General features: G+C 43.3%; 1 protein-coding gene across 1 annotated transcript in view; it reads left to right on the forward strand.

The window, feature by feature from the left end:
* Nucleotides 1–115: 115 nt before the first annotated feature.
* The window catches only part of SGO2 (shugoshin 2), a 58,957-nt gene continuing 39,648 nt past the window's right edge, over nucleotides 116–19,424 (forward strand). The window contains exon 1 of the mRNA XM_084778899.1: nucleotides 116–393. The gene's annotated coding sequence lies outside the window, so the exon portion shown is untranslated. The remainder of the gene's footprint in view (nucleotides 394–19,424) is intronic.

Below are 19,424 nucleotides of genomic sequence, written 5' to 3' on the forward strand. Positions count from 1 at the left end.
GCAAGGGCCCGCCCCCACCCCCCGGGACGGTGGTGGCCACGCCCCCAAGAACATTCCAGAACTTCCCTGAGAGTCTCGGCCCCGCCTTGACCCTCCTCTTCCAGGAGGAGGATGTTTTCCAGCCCAGGGGAAAAGCTTCTCCATTGATACTTAGAACTTGGCTATAGCCATCCGCATCGTTTGTGACTTTACAAAGCTCTTGCACACGGTATTTTTATTTAGTCTTATGGCTGCTGTAAAAGGTGGTGGTTGGTTTCCCAAAATATTTCTTATTAGATCTTTGGAAATGTCATACATCAGCACAGGGTGGTAGTTTTAGTCTTGTCACAGGAAGGAAAACTGAAGAGGCAAGGACAAACATTCATTCAACATTCTTGCACACCTGGCACTGTGGTAAGTCCCTTGTAGAACTATTTAATTTCTTCTTAATAACAGTAACATGCCATTCGAGATGAATGAAACAGTCCTGTTTTCCAGGCACTCCACTAATCAGGTCCATACTAGATTCCCAAGGCCCCTTTAAATGTCTTAGGAGGGAAGACGTGAGAAGGTAAGGCTGCCTGCCCTTCGCCTATGGAATCTTGATTTATTCAAGCTGTCCTGATTTCTCACAGGGTAGGGACCAGGCACAGAGAGTGGAGCACTGGTCGAGACAATGTCACTAGTTTACATTTTGTACCCTTCATCACTGTGACCAAAACACCTGACAGAAACAACTTAGAGGAGCAAGGTTTTATTTTGGCTTGGAGTTTCAAGGCTGCCAGTTCATACGGCAGGGACCATGTGGCAGGGCAGAGCACTTCACATTATGAGCAGTGGGAAAGCAAAGGTGGTTCTGTTGCCTTTCCTTTTACTTTTTTCCCACCGTGAGACCCAACCCACAGAATGATGCCAGGAAAATCAAAGTGAGTCATTCCCCCAACAGTGACTCCTTTCTTGAAAAGCCCATATAGACACATACATAGGTTTGCTTCACCAATCTTGTCAGAAAAAAAAAAAAAACTTTCTGCAAGCCTTTAAAGTACAGCACATCAACTTGGCTAATGTAGTTTGAAAGCAGACATAGGCAATGAAAAAACTGAGCATTATTGTAGTTCGGCTTTATATGGGCAGTGAAGTTAAGTGTTCATATTGCATGGATCAGGAAAATTCTTCTTCAAAATATGCAAGGTTTTTTTAACACTAAAATATGTAGTAGCTATTGTTCGATCATGGGGTATAGAAAACCTAAATGGCTGCCTGTGGGCCATAAATTGCCTTTTTTTTTTCTTTTCTTTTTTCTTTTTTTAAGTGGGAAAAACAAACAGTAATCAAAATAGTTATTGAGAGTAACAGCTGCCTCAGAGCAATGTTGGGTTGAGATGATAGCTTGGATGCAGATTCCCTCACCGATTGCGGATGAGGACTTCAAACTGAGAGCTGAAAATGAGAATGTGTTCCCTTCCTGAAGAGACTCGGTAATAATACTTATGGAAGCGAGAGACCAACTGGAAAGGCCTTGGGGCACAAAAGAACTTAGAAATTTGTAGAAAGAAAGGAAGCTGGAGCCAGGTAGGTATCGGGACATAGGGAAAGGTGGGAGAAACAAATTTAAAGAGTTTGTCAGAAACCAGATTTTTTTTTAATCTTTTTTGAAAGAGGGTTTTGCTTTGTCAATCGGGCCAACCTGGAGCTCATTCTCCTCCTGTTGAGCCTTGGGATTATAGGCCTACAGCGGTGGGATCACAGTTAAAACGTCTGTAGCTCTAGAGTTTGTCTTAGAGTAAACGTAATAGAAAACTATTAACAAGGCTGAAGCAGGGAATGTGGTGGTGGTGGGGGCCGATGTACCAAAGTGAGAATAAACTGGAAAGGCATAAAATTAAATCAATCAACTGTTGTAGTAATCAAGAGAAGAGTTGTCGCTCCTCCCTGACTTGTGAGGACTACAGAGAAAACTGGGTGGATTCGTGCAGCTAATATACCCAGGGAACAGAAACGATGTGAAAACTACCAGTGGATCAGCCATGATGGCGATTAGTTCAGGTCCTCTGAGCAAACATCAGACGACAGGATCAGCTGAGGTATGCAAGAGACTTGTTGAGCAAACACCTGTGAGGGAAGGCTAGGGAGGCAGCTAAGAAGACCCAAGCGAGGTTAACTGGGTGCAAGTTTAAGCCCTGCAGAGGCCAGGAAAGGAAGGCTAGGGAAGCTGCACTTGTGAGGCAGTTCCTAGAAAGCATCAAACCGAGCGTGGTGACTCACATGTGTAAACCCAGATGTGGGAGACTGAGCAAAGAGGATGATCTTAAGTTTGATAGATCAGCCTTAGCCACATACTAAGTTACAGGCTAAGATGGGCTATATTATAAGACAAAAAAAAAAGAGTGTGCCTTAGTATGCTGGAGGGAGCACGGGGATTGGTTCCAGAGCACAGTGGCCTGTGCTGCATGTTCATGACTACCACAGAGAGAGCATAAGGGAAGGAGGCACTGAAGGATTACTTCTGAATTGTTAGCATGAGCTGAATAACGGCAACTCTCCTAGGATGATGATGCATTATGGGAAAAGAACACACATACTTGAGGGAAGAGAAGAAGCTGTGCTGTGGGGGGCGGGGCCTTTATCCCCAGTGCTGGAGGCAGAGGCAGGTGGATCTCTGAGTTGGAGGCCATCCTGGTCTATGGAGTAAATTCCAGGACATAGAGAAATCTTGGAGGAGGAGGAAGAGGAGGAGGAGGAGGGAGAAGAAGAAGAAGAAGAAGAAGAAGAAGAAGAAGAAGAAGAAGAAGAAGAAGAAGAAGAAGAAGAAGAAGAAGAAGAAGAAGAAGAAGCAGCTGTGGATGAGATCCAGGTGTTTATCAGACAGCCAATTGGAGAGATAAAGAGAAATAAATCTGCTTAAAGCTTGGGAGTGAGGTTCTGTAATGAAGACATTCATTTGGAAGGCACAAGCAGTAAAGCCATGAAACTGAATAAAGTCACCTATAAAAAAGGACAGATAAATTGGGACAAGTTAAAGCATTGACTTCAGCACTTAGAGGTTAGATTTACAAGCAACAGAGGAGGAAAACTAAAGGGACACAGAGTACCAAGACCCATGAAATCAGAGTCACCAATAAATGCCTCTGAGCAAAAAGGGGCCTTAAAATTTGATGATGTTGGAGTTTCGGGTAACTTTGACAAATAATGGTTTTAAATATGCATTAATCAGCATTCCATTGCTGTGACAAAATGGTTGAGCTGAACAACTTACAAGGATGATTTCTTTATCTTGGCTCACAGTTTCTGCATTTTTGTCTATGGTCACTTAGATTCATTTCTTTGAACCTCGTGGTTGAAGGACATCATGGTACAGAGTGAATGTGAAGCAAACCTGCTCTCTCCATAGTGACCAGGAAACAGAGAGAGAGGGAGGGAGAGGGGGAGAGAGAGGGAGGGGGAGGGAGGGAGAGGGAGAGACAGAAACAGAGAGACAGAGAGAGGGAGAGAGACAGAGAGACAGAGAGAGGGAGAGAGAGACAGAGGGAGGGAGAGGGTGGAGGGAGAGAGAGAGAATGAGAACATGAGTAAGTGGATTGAGGGAAGCTATAATATGTCAATATCCCCTTCAAGAGATTCCCCCAGTGACCTAAGATCTTCCCTACTTCCTAAGGTTCTACTGTCTCCAGAAGTGCTACAGGTTGGAAACCGAACCCCTAACACATGGCTTTTGAGGGATATTTGCAATCTGAAACCCATAAGAAACACTATGGTGAGCACACAAACCCAGACAAATGGGGATTAGATAGTAAAAAAAAAAAAAAAGCACATGGAAAATTAAATACAGGTTCTACCCCTCAAAAATCAAAGGGCAAATGACCCAGATTGACTAGGGTTGAACGCCAGCCTGCCACTCACTAAACCTTACAGCCATTCTTGAACTTTTCTATGCCTCGGTTCCCTCGATTATAAAAGGGAAAGAGACACCTGCAAGGGAAGCACATAGGCTGACTGCAGAGCTTCCAAATCCACTTCCCCAGCCTCATCCCCAGCTCTGCTGCAGAACATCTGTTGCAGACTTCCTCATCTCCAGTGGATCCCACAGGCCGTGCCCTTCTAATTTCCATCCCCCAACTTGTTGCATTATCCCATGCTCCAATGCCAACAAGCATTCTCTGGGAACCCACAGGCCAGTCTGACCAGGGAAGCAGGCAGGCTCACTGCAGATCTTCACCTCTCCCTCCATCCCTGTCAGTCCAATCCCCCAGCCTCATGCCCAGCTCTGTAGCAGACCCTCTGCTGGGAGCTCTCCTCACTCTCTGCCCCAATTCTCAGGGGAATAAACAGGTCCTGGTGAAACCCTCTGCTTTCCTCCCTCCTGTGGGCCCCCTATGCCATCACCCAGCACATCTCTAGCCTAAGTGTCGGCTCCCAGTACCCAGAAGCACATTTTACCTGAAACCTCCAAGGGCCACACCTATCGGGACTCCAGGAAACACACAGCCACCACACACTCCACAGAACCAGAGAGGAAACAGAAACCAAGGAACAAAACACCCACCTGACAAACACAAGACCAGATGCTGCACCTAGAATTACAATCTTCCCAATCCCAGAGGGCTACATGCCAGTGTAAACACACAACAGCCAGGACAATCTGCGTCCACAGAATCTAACAACCCTACCTCAGCAAACCCCGAGTATTCCAACATAGCTGAAGCACAAGAAAAAGACCTTAAAACAGTCTTTATGAATATGATCGCAGCCCTTATAGAGGAAATGAATAAATCCCTTAAAGAAATCTGTTGAAGTGAAATACATGAAAATACAAACATATAGTGGAAGGAAATTAATAAACCATTCAAGACCTGAAAGTAAAAATAGAATCGATAAAGAAAGCCCAAACTGAGGGGAGTATGGAAATTAAAAATATAGGGACTTGGGGGCTGGAGAGATGGCTCAGAGGTTAAGAGAACTGGCTGCTCCTCCAGAGGTCCTGAGTTTAATTTCCAGCAACCACATGGTGGCTCATAACCATCTATAGTGAGATCTGGTGCCCTTTTCTGCCATGCATGTGTACATGCAGATAGAGCGAGCACTCATACATTACATTAAATAAATAAATCTTTTTTAAAATATATAGAAACTTGAACAGGAGCCTCAGAGGCATATCTCACCAATAGAATGCAAGATATTGAAGACAGAATTTCTGGCACTGAAAACATGATAGAATAAATAGATACCTTAATAAAAGAAAACAAAACGAAACTCCTGGCATGAAACATCCAGTAAATCTGGGACACTATGAAAAGGCCAAACCTAAGAATAATACGAATAGAGGAAGAAGAAACCCAGCTCAAAGGCCCAGAAAATATTTTCAACAAAATCGTAGAAGAAAATTTCACTAACCTAAAGAATAAGATGCCTATATAGTTACAAGAAGCATACAGAATACCAAATGGACTGTACCAGAAAAGAAAGCCCCCTTGGCACATAATAATCAAAACACTAAACATACACAACAAAGAGAGATAACTTAAAACTGAAAGGGAAAAAAACCAACTAACACATAGAGGGAGCCCTTTTAGAATTGCACCTGATTTCTCAGTGAAAACTCTTAAAAGCCAAAAAGGCCTAGATGAATGTGCTGAAGACCTTGAGAGACCACACATGCCACCCCAGACTAGATGGAGAAAGTAATACATTCCATGATAAAACCAAATTTAAGCAATATCTATCTACAAGTCCAGCCTCAAAGAAGGTACTAGAAGGAAAACTCCAACTTAAAGAAGTTAACTACTCAAAGAAAACATGGGGAATAAATAATCCCAGACCAGGAAAATCAAAAGAAATGTGCACACACACTGGCACACACATACTGCCACTGGCACTGTCACCACCAACACCAACAACAAAATAACAGTAATCAACAATCACTGGATATTAATATCTCTCCACATCAGTGGTTTCAATTCCCTGCAAAAAAACATAGACTAACAATGAATGGAAAATGGGAGCCTTCCTTTTTCTGCAGCCAAGAAACATATCTGAACATCAAGAATACATAGCACTTCAGGGTAAAAGTATAGAAAAACATATCCCAAGCAAATGGACCTAAGAAGTAATTGGGTAAAACCAGTTTAATATCTGACAAGATAAACGTCAAACCAAAACTAATCAGAAGAGATAGGGAAGGATATTACATACTCATCAAAGGAAAAATCCACCAAGAGGATATTGTAATTCTTAACATCTATGCACCAAACACACGGGCACCCAAGTTTGAAAAAGAAACCCTACTACAGCTTAAATCACATGGTAACCTCACACACTGTAAGTGGGAGACTTCACTACCCTGCTCTCATCAATAGACAAGTCATCTAGCCAGAAACTAACCAGAGAAATCCTAGAGCTAACTGAAAGCATAAACCAAATGGGCCTGACAGATACTTACAAAACATTTCACCCAAACACAAGACCTTCTTCTCAGCACCTCAATTGATCTTTCTCTAAAACTAACCACAGACACAGACACAAAGCAAGTCTCAATAGATGCAATAAAATTGAAATAACACCCTGTAGCATATCTTACCACCATGGATCTGACCTCCATGGAAACTGAACAACTCATTTCTGAATGAAAAATGGATTGATACAGAAATTAAGAGAAATTAAAGACTTTCTGGAATTAAATAAAAACCAATACACAATATACCCAAACATATGGGACAGAATAAAGGGGATTCTAAGAGGCAGGTACATAGCACTAAGTGCCTATGTTTAAAAGAAAAAAAATGCAGAGATCTACTAGTAACTTAACAGCACACCAGATAGCTCTAAAATAAAAAGGGGAAATATCACACCCAAAAGGAGAAGAATGCAAAACTTAAACTAGGGTCTGAAATCAGTGAAATAGAAACAAACAAACAAAAGCAAAACAAAGTAAACAAAAAACCAAAGAATCAATGAAACAAAGAGTTAATCCTTTGAGCAAATCAATAAGATTGACAGACCATTATCCAAATTAATTAAAAGGCAGAGAGAAAATATTCAAATTAACAAAATCAGAAATGAAAAGTAGTACATAACAACAGATACCAAGGAAACCCAGAAAATCATTTCCATACTTTACAAATCTCTATTCCAACAAATTAGAAAATCTAAAAGAAATGGATAATTTTCTCAGTACATACTACTTAGTAAGTTAAATCAAGCTCAGATACACAATTTAAACAGACCTATAACCTCTATTCAAATAAAAAAGGCCAGGGCAAGAATTCTACCAAACAGCTGGGGCATGGTGGTGCATGCCTTTAATCCCAGCACTCAGGAGGCAGAAGCAGATGGATCTCTGTGAGTTTGAGGCCAGCCTGGTCTACAAAGTGAGTCCAAGATATCAAGGCTACACAGAGAAACCCTGTCTCATAAAACCAAGAGAAAAAGAAAGAAAGAAAGAAAGAAAGAAAGAAAGAAAGAAAGAAAGAAAGAAAGAAAAGGGCCAGGCATAGTGATGCATACTTGTAATCCCAACACTCAGGGAGGCAGAGGCAGGCAGATCTCTGTGAGTTTGAGGCCAGCCTAGTCTACAAAGTTAGTCCAGGACAGCCAAAGCTACACAGGGAAACCTTATCTAAAAAAAAAAAAAAAAAAGCACAAACAGTTCTATATAATCTACAATAAATCATACAACAATTGACTTTGAAGCAATGGTCAGCATGACTTGATTATTATTTCTTTAAAAATACTTGGGAAAATTTAATCCAATTTCCCCAGGCTAGAGCCATTGTGTTTACATGATTGTCATAGCAACATAGCTTGAACTAAATGTTTTAACACAGAGAAGATTTGACTTATTTCCAGTCCCAAACCAACAGATGTGTTATCCAAGCCTAAACTAACTGCAAGGGGTCCTCTACTGTAAAATATCTGTAAAGCATGATCTTCCAAGCCCCCCTTCTATTACTTTCAAAGCAATTCTAAAGAAACTTTTCTACAGCTAACAGCATCTAGCCAGGTACTGTTTTGTCAAGGTCCTAACTTTCTTTCAAGCAGTTTATGCCTGAGTGCTCACAGTCAGAGCCAAAATCTCTCATATTGTCTTAAGCCTTTGGCCAGATGCCTTCTCTCAACATTCTCTGTGGGAAAAAGTTTTCCACTGTAAATTTCATTGGGGGCTAAGAAGTAAAGAGAAAGACAGTTTTAGGAGCAAAGGTAGATTTCAAAGTAGTTTTTAGGCAAAATCACTCCTGGACCATACATAATATTTAAGGGCAGTAGTGATCAGCTGGAGATCTTTGGACCTTTGCCAAGCAAAGCCTCAACAGCTGCTCTGGATGTCTAGAGACCATGCTGGGCAGTTGGAGGTCTCTGTAACTTTGTCAAGCAAAGCTCTATGACTTATCTTTATGTTTCTGACAATGTTCATCCCAGAGATGCAGGGATGGTTCAACATATGTAAATTGATAAATGTAATCTACCATATAAACAAATTGAAAGACAAAAACCACATGATCATCTAATTAGATGCAGAAAAGGCTTTTAACAAAATCTATTACCCTTTTCATGATAAAAATCCAGGAAAGATAAGGTATACAAGGGACATACCTCAACATAATAAAAGGAGTTTACAGTAAGCCCATAGCCAACATCAACTTAGATGGAGAGAAAAAAATCCATTAAAGTCTGGAGCAAGTCAAGGTTGTCCACTCTTTTTATATCTATTCAATGTAGCACTTGAAGTCTTAGCTAGAGCAATAAGACAACTTAAGGAAATCAAGGGGATACAGATCAAAAAGAAATATGTCAAAGTATCTTTATTTGCAGATATATACTAGTATACATACGTGGTCCCCCAAAAATCCAACCAGGGCATGGGCAAGAGAGAGAGATGCCCTTCCCCCACCTCATACCTCACTACCTGCCGCAGGTGGTAGAGCTGGCCCTGCCCCTCACCAGCTGCAGCACTCAGGAGAGTGAGCCCAGCACTCCTCTAAGCAGCACAATGAAGCTGGCTGTGGTGGCTCGGCTGTGGTGAGCCAGCCCTGAGTGCATTACAGCAGGTTATCTGGCCATGCCCCTTGCCAGCTTCAGCATTGGGTGAGTAGCTGGGGCACTGCTGCAGAGCTTGCCCTGGTGGTGTGGGTGCAGGAGAGCTGGTGGCTGACCAACTCAATTACCACCCATGCCCAAATCCAGGGCTTTGAGTTGGCTCATTCCAAAATCAGCTTCATCCATGAACTGCTGGGGCATGTGAAAGGGCCAGTCCTGGAGATCTCCATGACACAAAGTAGCAACAGGATAGCTGAGAGGAGTCCTAGTGGAGATCCAGAATTGATAATGTAGCAGAAGCCAGAGGCCCTGAACAAGACCAATGACTCATTGCAATGAACATTTGCAAATAAAGATGTGTGGACAAAAGAATATACTATGGGACATACTGTGATACACTACAGCTTCCACAAAAAGATTTTTTGTTTTGTTTTATTTTTGTTTTGTATTTTCTTTTGGGAAGGGAAATTATAGGAGTGGGAGGTGGATAGGAAGGAACAGGGAGATGAGGGAGATTGGAGTACATGATGTGAAATCCACAAAGAAGCAATAAAAACTAGAAAGAAAAAAACACCAGGAAATTGCTCTGTGGGTATTAACTAAAAAAAAAAAAAAAATCAGTAGTCCTACTATATACAAATGACAAGGGACTGAGAGAGAAATCAGGGAAAGTAAAAGCTTTCACAAGTACACTCTTTTGTCCACACATCTTTACTTGTAAATGTTCATTGCAATGAGTTATTGGTCTGGTTCAAGGCCTCTGGCTTCTGCTTTACAATCAATTCTGGATTTCCACCAGGACCTCAAATAACATATTTTGGGATAAGTCTAACGAAGCAAGTGAAAGACTGTTATGATTTAAAAAAAAAAAAAAAAGCAAAACCAAACAACCCTTCATCATTGAAGAAGATATCAGAACCTAGAAAGATCTCCCATGCTCGTGGATCAGTAGGATTAACATAGTAGAAATAGCCATCTTACCAGAAACAATCTACAGATTCAATGCAATCTCCATCAATATTCAACAAAATTTTTCACGGATTGTGAAAGGACAATTTTCAGCTTCATATGGTAACACATGTGCACAAAACAAGATAGCTTTTAAAAAAAAAGTCTTGTAAAATAAAAGAACTGCTGAAGGCATCACCATCCCTGATTTCAAGTTGTACTACAAAGCTACAGTAATAAAAACAGCATGGTATTAGGATAAAAACAGACATGTTGACCAATGGATTCAAATTGAATACCCCACACACAACTCTACAGACCTATGGGCATCTGATGTTTTTCCCTTTTTAAAAAAATTATTTATTTATTTACTTCTCATCCAGACAGCAGTTTGCTTTCTTTTCTTCCCAGGCTTTCCGCCCCACCCCCAGCCCCAGCCCCACCCCCAGCCCCACTTACTCCTTTCAGAAAAGGGGAACCTTCCAGTGGATATAAACCAGCCTTGGCATTGAAGTTGCAGTAAAACTAAGTGTATCTTCTGTTGAGGCTAGACAAGGCGGCTCAGTTAGGGAAAAGGAACTCAAAGTCAGGGAACAGAGTCAGGGACAGCCCCTGCTCCTACTGTTAGGAGCCCCACATGAAGACCAAGCTACACAACTTACATGTGTGCAGAGAGCATAGGTCAGTCCCATGCAGGCTCCTTGGTTCAGGGTTCAGTCTCTGTGAGCACCTACACCATGTTAATTCATTCTTTTGGTTTTCTTGTCATGTCTGTGACTCTTTTGGATCCTAAAATCCTTCCTCCCCCTCTTCTGCAGGGATTCCCCGAGCTCCACCTAATGCTTGGCTGTGGGTCTCTGCATCTGTGTCCATCAGATGCTGGGTGAAGCCTCTCTGGTGATGGTTATGCTAGGCTCCTGTCTGCAAGCACAGCAGAATATCATTAGCAGTGTCAGGGGTGGGCTCCCTCTCTCATGGCATGGGTCTCGTGGGTCTCAAGCTTGACCTGTCATTAGTTGGCCACACCCTCAATTTCTGCTCCATCTTTACCCCTGCACATCTTGTAGGCAGGACAAATTGTAGGTGGAAGGTTTTGTGGCTGGGTTGATATCCCAACGTCTCCGTTGGAAGTCTTGCCTGGTTATAGCAGATGGTCCTTTCAGGCTTCAAATCCCGCGTTGCTAGCAGTCTTAGCTAGGGTCACCCGCAGAGATTCCTGGGAGTCTCCATTGCCCTAGGCTTCTAGCTTGTCCCAGAGATGCCCCTTCCACTCTAGTTGTCTCTCCCAGTACTCTCCTCAGCCCTTCCCCGCCTGGTCCCTCCTGTTCCTATTCCCACCCCTCCCTGAGTTTACTTTTTCTTTCTCCCTTTCTTCCTTTCTTTCCTTCTTTCTTTTCTATAGAGAAGCCAGAAACACACACTTGTGGGGGGCGGGGAGAGAGAGAGAGAGAGAGAGAGAGTGAGAGAATCTTCAACAAATGGTTGGCCATTTGTTGGTCAAACTGTCAGACTGGATGGCCATGTAGAAGAACCCAAATGGATCTGTACTTATCACCCTACATAAAACTCAATTCCAAGTGGATCAAAGACCTCAACATAAAAAACAGACACTGAACATGATAGAAGAGAAAGTAGGAAATAGCCTTGAAATTATTGGCACAGGAGACAACTTCCTGAACCTAACACCATTAGTATAGACAGTAAGATAAAAAAATTAATAAGTGAGACCTCACAAAACTGGAATGGCACATACATTCAATCCCAGCACTCAGGAGGCAGAGGCAGGTGAATCTTTGTGAGTTCAAGGCCAGCCTGGTCTACAAAAGTGAATCCAGGACAGCTAGGGCTGTTACATAGAGAAACCTTGTCTCAAAAAACAAAACAAAACAAACAAACAACAACAAAGACACTGTCATTCAGACAAAGCAACATCCTACAGAATGGGAAAAGATTTTTACCAACTACATATCAAATAGAGACCCATATCTAAAACATATAAAGAACTTTAAAAAAACTAGATATAAAAAAATAAATTCCAATTAAAAGTTAGACTACAGATCTAAACAGAGATTTCTCAATAGAGGAAATTCAGATGGCGGAGAAACACTAAAATGTTCAAAATTCTTAGCCACCAGGGAAATGCAAATCAAAACTATTCTGAGAATTCATTTTACACCTGCCAGAATGGCTAAGAGTAATAAAACAAGTGACAGCTCATGCTGGTGAGATTGTGGAAGAAGGGGAACCTCACCCATTGCTGGTGCAAGTCCAAACTTCTACAGCAATTATAGAAATCAGTATGACAGTTCCTCGGGAAGATGGGAATCGATCTACCTCAAGATCCAGTTATACCACTCTTGAGCATAAACCCAAAGGATGTTTCATCTTACTACAGAGGCACCTCTTCAACCATGTTCACTGCTGCTCTGTTCATAATAGCCAGAAATTAGAAACAACCTAGATGTCCTCAACAGAAGAATGGATAAAGAAAATGTAATACATCTACACAATAGAGAAATAGTTTGGCTCAGTTTCAGGGTACACTGCTCCATGCCATAGGTCAAAGTAACTTGCTGGCAATGTCACCTGCTGTGCTCCCATGGAAAAGGTTCTCTGGCTAAAAAATTCAAGTCTCCATGGGATGTCATCTTGGTCTTGATTTCTCCTATCCCTGTCTCCAGGGAGACATTCATCCCTGAAATAGGTTTCCTACTGTATAGAGTGGACGGAGCATGGAGGAGCTACAGATATCTCCCCAATCTTGGGGCATATTTAAGGTACAATCTAGCTCTGTAAGAAAGATTTTGGCCAAGGTATGTGAATGGCATCTTCATTTACTGCCTGTCCGAGTTCTTTTAAATCTGCAACTTGGCATGGGTACCAGTTAAGTGGTTTACTTCTCGTGGGGTTATTAACTGGGAATGCTTGGGATTAGTGAAATTTTGGCTCCAAATTTGAGTCATGAGTGGAGGAAGAGGCAGAGTTTGCTGGGGTTTTATTTTGGGGCTTTTTGTTTTGGTTTGGTTGGTTTTGGAAATTACAAAGCAGCTGAGTGGTAGAAGGTTAGAGGCCTCAGAGTTACATGGCTTCTCTTTTTATTTTTTATATTTGGAGGGGCACATGGGAAGGTTTTTGGAGAGTGGAGCTTTGTTGGCTAGGAGAAGGAGATACAGGGACCACTGCCTCCTCTTTGGAGACAGGAAGTAGAGTAAGGGAAGGAGAGGAGGGGGAGGGGAGGGGGATGGCTTGTCTATGTTTAAGATGGAGTCCTTCAGAGAGCTGAGTTGTTGGGTGAGGGGAAGGGGGTGGGTGGAGCCAAGGGCTGTGTGGCACCCCTCCGAGGGGTGGTAAGAGTGTAAAAGGTGGGTATATGGTTTTGATTTCCTGTATTAATTATGTGAGGGTTGTGAATCTGAAATAACATGGTCTTTAGTATCCTGATTCTGGCTGTTGGAAAACAGCATTTCGGTGGGACCTGTTTTTATTGGTCCTGTGCATTGGCTGACTGCTGCTATAATGGACACTCACCCGTTTTTTATCTAACCAGAGAGCCTGTTACCCCAAATTGGGCGCTAACAATGGTTCTGCTTCTCCCTGGGATGCCTGGATGCCACTGGACACTGAGCTGGGAGGGAGATCCCTGGAACATCTGGGCTCTGCTGGACTCCGTGATGAGAAGGATAGAGCATGGAGCAGGGTCTGTGCTAGGGGGTTTCTGGTCTGGCTGGGGGTGTGGGAGAGGAAGATCCTCTCTGCAGCGAAGTGTTATATAGCTCACTGATACGCATGCAGTTAGAAAGACCCTCCCTCTGCAATACAGAATGGTGTCACAGCTCTTTTAGCTGGGATGCAGGCACCAGGCCAGACAATAGTGGAACTCCAGAGCTGAGCCAGGTGGTGGCCAGAGCCCAACATGACTCAGAAGGATGGCTGCTTGGGGGGCAGGAGGGTGAGACATAGGCAGCCAGCTGCTGCAGATGAGCATTGCAGCAAGCAGTGCAGATGATGGTGTCAGCGGCTGCTACCAACAAACCACAGAAGCTTGCTATCTCCGAGAGGCAACTGGCTACAGTGGTCCGAGACAAGAGCCTGACCCACAGGCGAGTCCAGGGGTCCAGCAATGAATTCTTCAGGGAGAAGGGAAGCCCTTCTTTCCCAAACTCAGTTATAACTCAGTAAGAAAACAACCAGTTTCAGATGATCTTTGGTAAAATAGACGCTGGTCCTTTATTAGTGAAACTGCTCAAGTTCAAAGGTGTGCGGTGTGTGTTCCAGGTGCTATGGAAGTCTTGGGAAGTGGGGGGAGGCTTGGGGCTGAGTATCTTTGTTTGGTTGGCACTGGCATGCTGGTGATGCTCTGTTTGCATCCAGGTGCCCACTGCATGACTGACTACCTGGTTGGAGGTCTCCGTGCCACCTGCTCAGAGGCAGGCACAGAAACAGGGAGGGAGCTTGTTCCACTCCTGCTGGACTCAGGGTGAGATTCTAGATCATAAGTTTGGGGTTCCTTGAGTTTGAACATGCCCCACCTCACCAGTACCATGCCAGTTCCTCTGGTGGCACCGTCCACACACCCCAAGTGATACCCTCCTACTCCTAGCCCCACCCACTCCCTCAACTTTCCTTTTTTTTTTTTTTATAAAGAAGCCAGAAACACACATTGGAAAAAACAAATAGCATCTTCAATGGCCATTACTCAGTGTCAGCAAAAAGGACATCATGAAATTTGCAGGCAAATGGATGGAGCTAGGGGAAAAAAAAATCACACTGAGTGAGGTATGCCAGACTAGCAAAGACAATTATGGTATGAATTCACTTATAGGTTAATATTTTAGCTGTTAGGTCGATGATAACCAAGCTGTGATCCATAGAACCACAGAGAGTAAGTAGAAAGTAAGGGACAAGAGGGTAAAGATGTCACTGCGGAAAGGAAATTATAATAGATTATTATGGATAGATAGGCAGCTGGAACAGAAAGATCAGGTGGAAAGGCCAAAGGGAGAGAGAGTGGGTTGAGGGAGGGAATATGGGGAGAGATTGCTAAAACTAAGGGACATTTGAGGGGTAGTGTGGACACCTAATACAGTAGAAGCTTCCTAAAATATATACATATATGAAGGTGATCCAAATGAAATTGCCAAATAATGGGGGAGACAGAATCTCAACCGGCCATCTCTTGTCACCAAATGAAGCTTCCAGAACTGGGATTAGGTTACATCTCATTGAACTCTTGGCCGAAGGGGGTCACCTAGGCATCTCCTAACAACTCAGGCTATTGCCAAGGCAATGGACTGCTTCTCCAAAAAACTGACATAAAGGCACCATGACTGAATACAATATCTATGCCATGCACTGAACATGGAGAAATCTAGCTGGTATTTACATAGAGCCTTCATGACTATCTGTTAGCATTTTCGTACATGAAAGTACTCTGTGCACTACCAAAAAAAATAAAGAAATATAAGCACCAAGTCAGCCATAAAACCCTTTGAGTTACATTAGTGCCCTGCCTGTAAAATATGCTAGGGCAATGGTGGCACAAAACAGGTAAGAGTAACCAACCGATATTGATTTGACTTAAGGCCTACTCCATGAGATGGAGCCTATACTTGACACTGCTAGGGTGAATAAAAGTCAGAGACTAGATAGCTCAGGAACCTAGGGTGAAACCAAATACTATTGGTCTAAAAAAAAGGGGGTGGGGGAGATGAGAAATTGACCCCCGATGATATCCTGTTAAAAGCAGTGGTCATCAACCTATGAACTGCAACCTCTTTGGGGATCCCATATCAGATATCCTGTACATCAGATATTTATATTCTGATTCATAACAGTAGCAAAATTAGTTTTGAAGTAGCAATGAAATAATTTTATGATTGAAGGGGTCACCCCAGGGTGAGATACTGTATCTTACTCAGGTCACAGCCTTAGTAGGGTTGAGAACTGTGCTATCCTCACAGATGAACCTTGCTGAGCCTTCATCCCAGAAGCTGCCTCCTGACAAACACAGAGACTCACAGCCAGACAGTATGTCGAAAGTGAGAGATCTGGGAACACTCAGCCCTAAATGTGAAGTCTCCATCAAATACACACACACACACACACACACACACACACACACACACACACACATACACACACACACACACATGCCAGAACTCAGGAAAATCTGTGGAAGATGAGGCTGAAAGAGTATAACAGCCAAGACGGAGGACACCAAGAAAATAAGGCTCTCAAAATAAACACGATCAAGCTGGTATGAACTCACAGAGACTGAAGCAGCCGGCACAGGGCCTGCGTGGTCTGCGCCAGGTCCGTGGGATATATAGTATGGATTCCAGTGTTGTTGTTGTTGTTGTTGTTTTGTTTGTTTGTTTGAGACAGGGTTTCTCTGTGTAGCCTTGGCTGTCCTGGACTCGCTTTGTAGACCAGGCTGGCCTGGAACTCACAGCGATCCGCCTGCCTCTGCCTCCCGAGTGCTGGGATTAAAGGCGTGCTGGATTCTAGTTTTTATGGGATTCCCGAGTGATCTCTGATTCTTGTGCCTTCTCTTGAAATCTTTTTCTTCTGTTTTATTTTCTTGTCCAGCTTCTATGTGATATTTTGTTTTATCTTATTACATTTTATTTTGTTATAGCTTATTATTATTATCTCTTTGAAGACTGTTCTTTTCTAATAAGAGGCAGAAAGGGAGTGGATAAGGATGGGAGGGGTGGGGGACCAACTGGGAGGAGTAGAGGAAAGTGAAACCACAATCAGGATAAATTATGTCTGCTGCTGCTATTACTTACCACTTACCAGGAACAGCAGGAAATTGTTTATTAAAAAAAAAAAACAATTACTGTAGTAAAGTTGTATAACACATTGAAATAGAGCCTTGTAATTTGGGAGTGGAGTGGCCAGATCAAAATGTCCTTTCTAAGCTTGGAGAAATTGTTCTCCTATGAGTCTTAATAAGGACATGTTTCCTCTCATTAGACCAAAATAAACTGACAGATTTTTCAAGACTCCCTTGCAGCTAGGACTCAGATGGTTCAGGCTTGCCTCGTCATCACACACATCCAACTCAGGTCAGGCAACAGGAACTAGTGATACAAAGCCACACCCACTTTTCTCACAGGCAGCACTGGTGGTCTGGAAGGTCGCATCTAATGCAAGAGTTGCCTGTATAAGCTCATCATCATCCTCACAGGGTTTGGTGGTAGTGTGATGCCTAATACAGACTGTCAGCCTGACAGGAGCCAGAATCAACAAGGAGACAAACCTCTGGGAACGTCTATAAAGAAGTTCCTAGATAGCCAAGCATGGTGGCGCACACCTTTAATCCCAGCACTCAGGAGGCAGGGGCAGGAGGATCTCTGTGAGTTCGAGGCCAGCCTGGTCTACAAAGTGAGTCCAGGACAGCCAAGGCTACACAGAGAAACCCTGTCTCAAAAACAAAGAAGAAGAAGAAGAAGAAGAAGAAGAAGAAGAAGAAGAAGAAGAAGAAGAAGAAGAAGAAATAGTAGTAGTAATGGTTCCTAGATTAGGTGAATTGAGGTAGAAAGACCTGACCTAAAGGTGATGTTTCCATGGTGTGGGTCCTGGTCTGAAGGAACAGAAGAAACTGAGCACCAGCTCTCTTGTGGCTCTCTCCTTCTTGACTGTGAATACAATGTGACCAGATGCTTCAAGCTTCTGCTCCCATAATTCCTATGGCCTGCTGCAGTGTACTCAAACTGTGAGCCAAAACAAACCATTTCTTCCCTACGGTGGTTCTTGTCAGGTATCTGGGCATAATCATGATAAGTGTAACTAACACAGAAATCCATGCTGAGAATCATGGCTGGTGCTGTGATAAACCCACACGGTTCCATGTCAGGAAACCTTGCTGACATTATCAGAAAGCCCTAAACGCCATGCAAATGGTGAACTCCCTTATTCAGTGAGGTTTCCTCTTCTCTCCCCAGGGAGGGGGCAGGGAATCCCAGTCCCCACACCCTCTACCTGAGGACAGGTCCAACTCCCTTTACCCTATTCAACAAGCACCTGGGATTCCTCCCCATGCTAATGAGGCATCTCAGTACCCTAGCCCTTCAGCCAATGCCCTTCACCCACCCTGGATATCCCTACCCCCTCACCAAAGCCTCATTCGCCCTAATAAAATGTCTCTGCCTCTCTGGAGCTGATCCCAGAGTGTCGTCATTTCTGTCGTTTCCATTCGTACTCTCAGGGCTTCTGAACTCCCCATCCTTTTGCCCTCGTGGACCAATATCCCTGATGATCCCCAGGGGCAAGGAGGGTGACAGTTGTTGGACCTTTAGAAGAGTTAAGAACTTTGGGCTACAGCCTGGCTTGGTAGTGCATGCCTGTAATCCCAGCAGTTAGGGAGAAGAGACAGGTGGATCTCTATGAGTTCGAGGCCAGCTTGGTCTACAGTTCAAGTCCAGGACAGCCAAGGCTACACAGAGGAATCCCTGTCTGGAAAACCAAAAGAAGGAGGAGGAGGAGGAAGAGGAAGAGGGCAGGCGGCAGCGATGACGACAGCGACTACTACTACTGTTACTACTTTAGGCAGAAAATACCTAGAACACTGACAGAGAGGTTTAATGAATCATGCTGGTGGAGGAGAATACCAAGAGAAACACCTAGAAAAATGTGAACGTGGCAGACAGGTACACGCTTCCCTGTAGTTGGGCCCCAAGGAACCACTGCATGAAGCTAGGATACCAAGACCACAGGACATACACCAAAGAAAGTACAGGCACAGAATGGAGCCAGACCAAGGGAATGGATGTTGCAGGCAACAAAGGTAAAGGGGCTAGGTTATCTACGCTCCATCACAATGTAGAACCACAGGCTCTGGTGCTTTCCAGTCTTGCTTTGGCTCAGCCTTTCTTTGCTATACCATCATTCCTCCCTTTGGGGGTGAGATTGTTCACTCTGTGCCATTATATGTTAAAGTATATAACTTGTTTATTGAATGTTATGCAGGCTCACATATAGTAGATTCCCCAAGTCTCAGGAACCACGCTGTACCTACACTTTGAATAGTGATGAAACTGTTAGAAATTGTGGAGACTTTGGTGTTGAACCGGATACATTTTGAATTTTGAAATCTTGTCTTAGTTTTCTTAGACTTTCTCTAAATATTTCTTCAATCCATTTTCACCAGCTGGAAGCTTAGCTGGATGGGATCTTGCCCTGAGGTCACAACTCCCTTTATTCCATTTAACACCAGGTTTTCCTTTTAATCTGCTTATTTCCTTGAACACAGGGTTTGGCCCCATTGCACTCCTGGTACCCCTCTCCTCATCAATCTCTACATTCTGTATTTTCCTTTCTCAGCTTGCTTCTTTTTATTATAGATCTGCATAAGAGTGACCACTAACAACCATACGACAGAGTCAATACTAGGCTGTTTTGAGATTTCCTCTGGTAGTGAAATTAATCCAAACCTTTTCAATTTAGCATCAGACTTTTTGGAA

Source organism: Acomys minous (genome assembly GCF_964271855.1).
Source record: "Acomys minous genome assembly, chromosome: 4".
NCBI lineage: Eukaryota > Metazoa > Chordata > Mammalia > Rodentia > Muridae > Acomys > Acomys minous.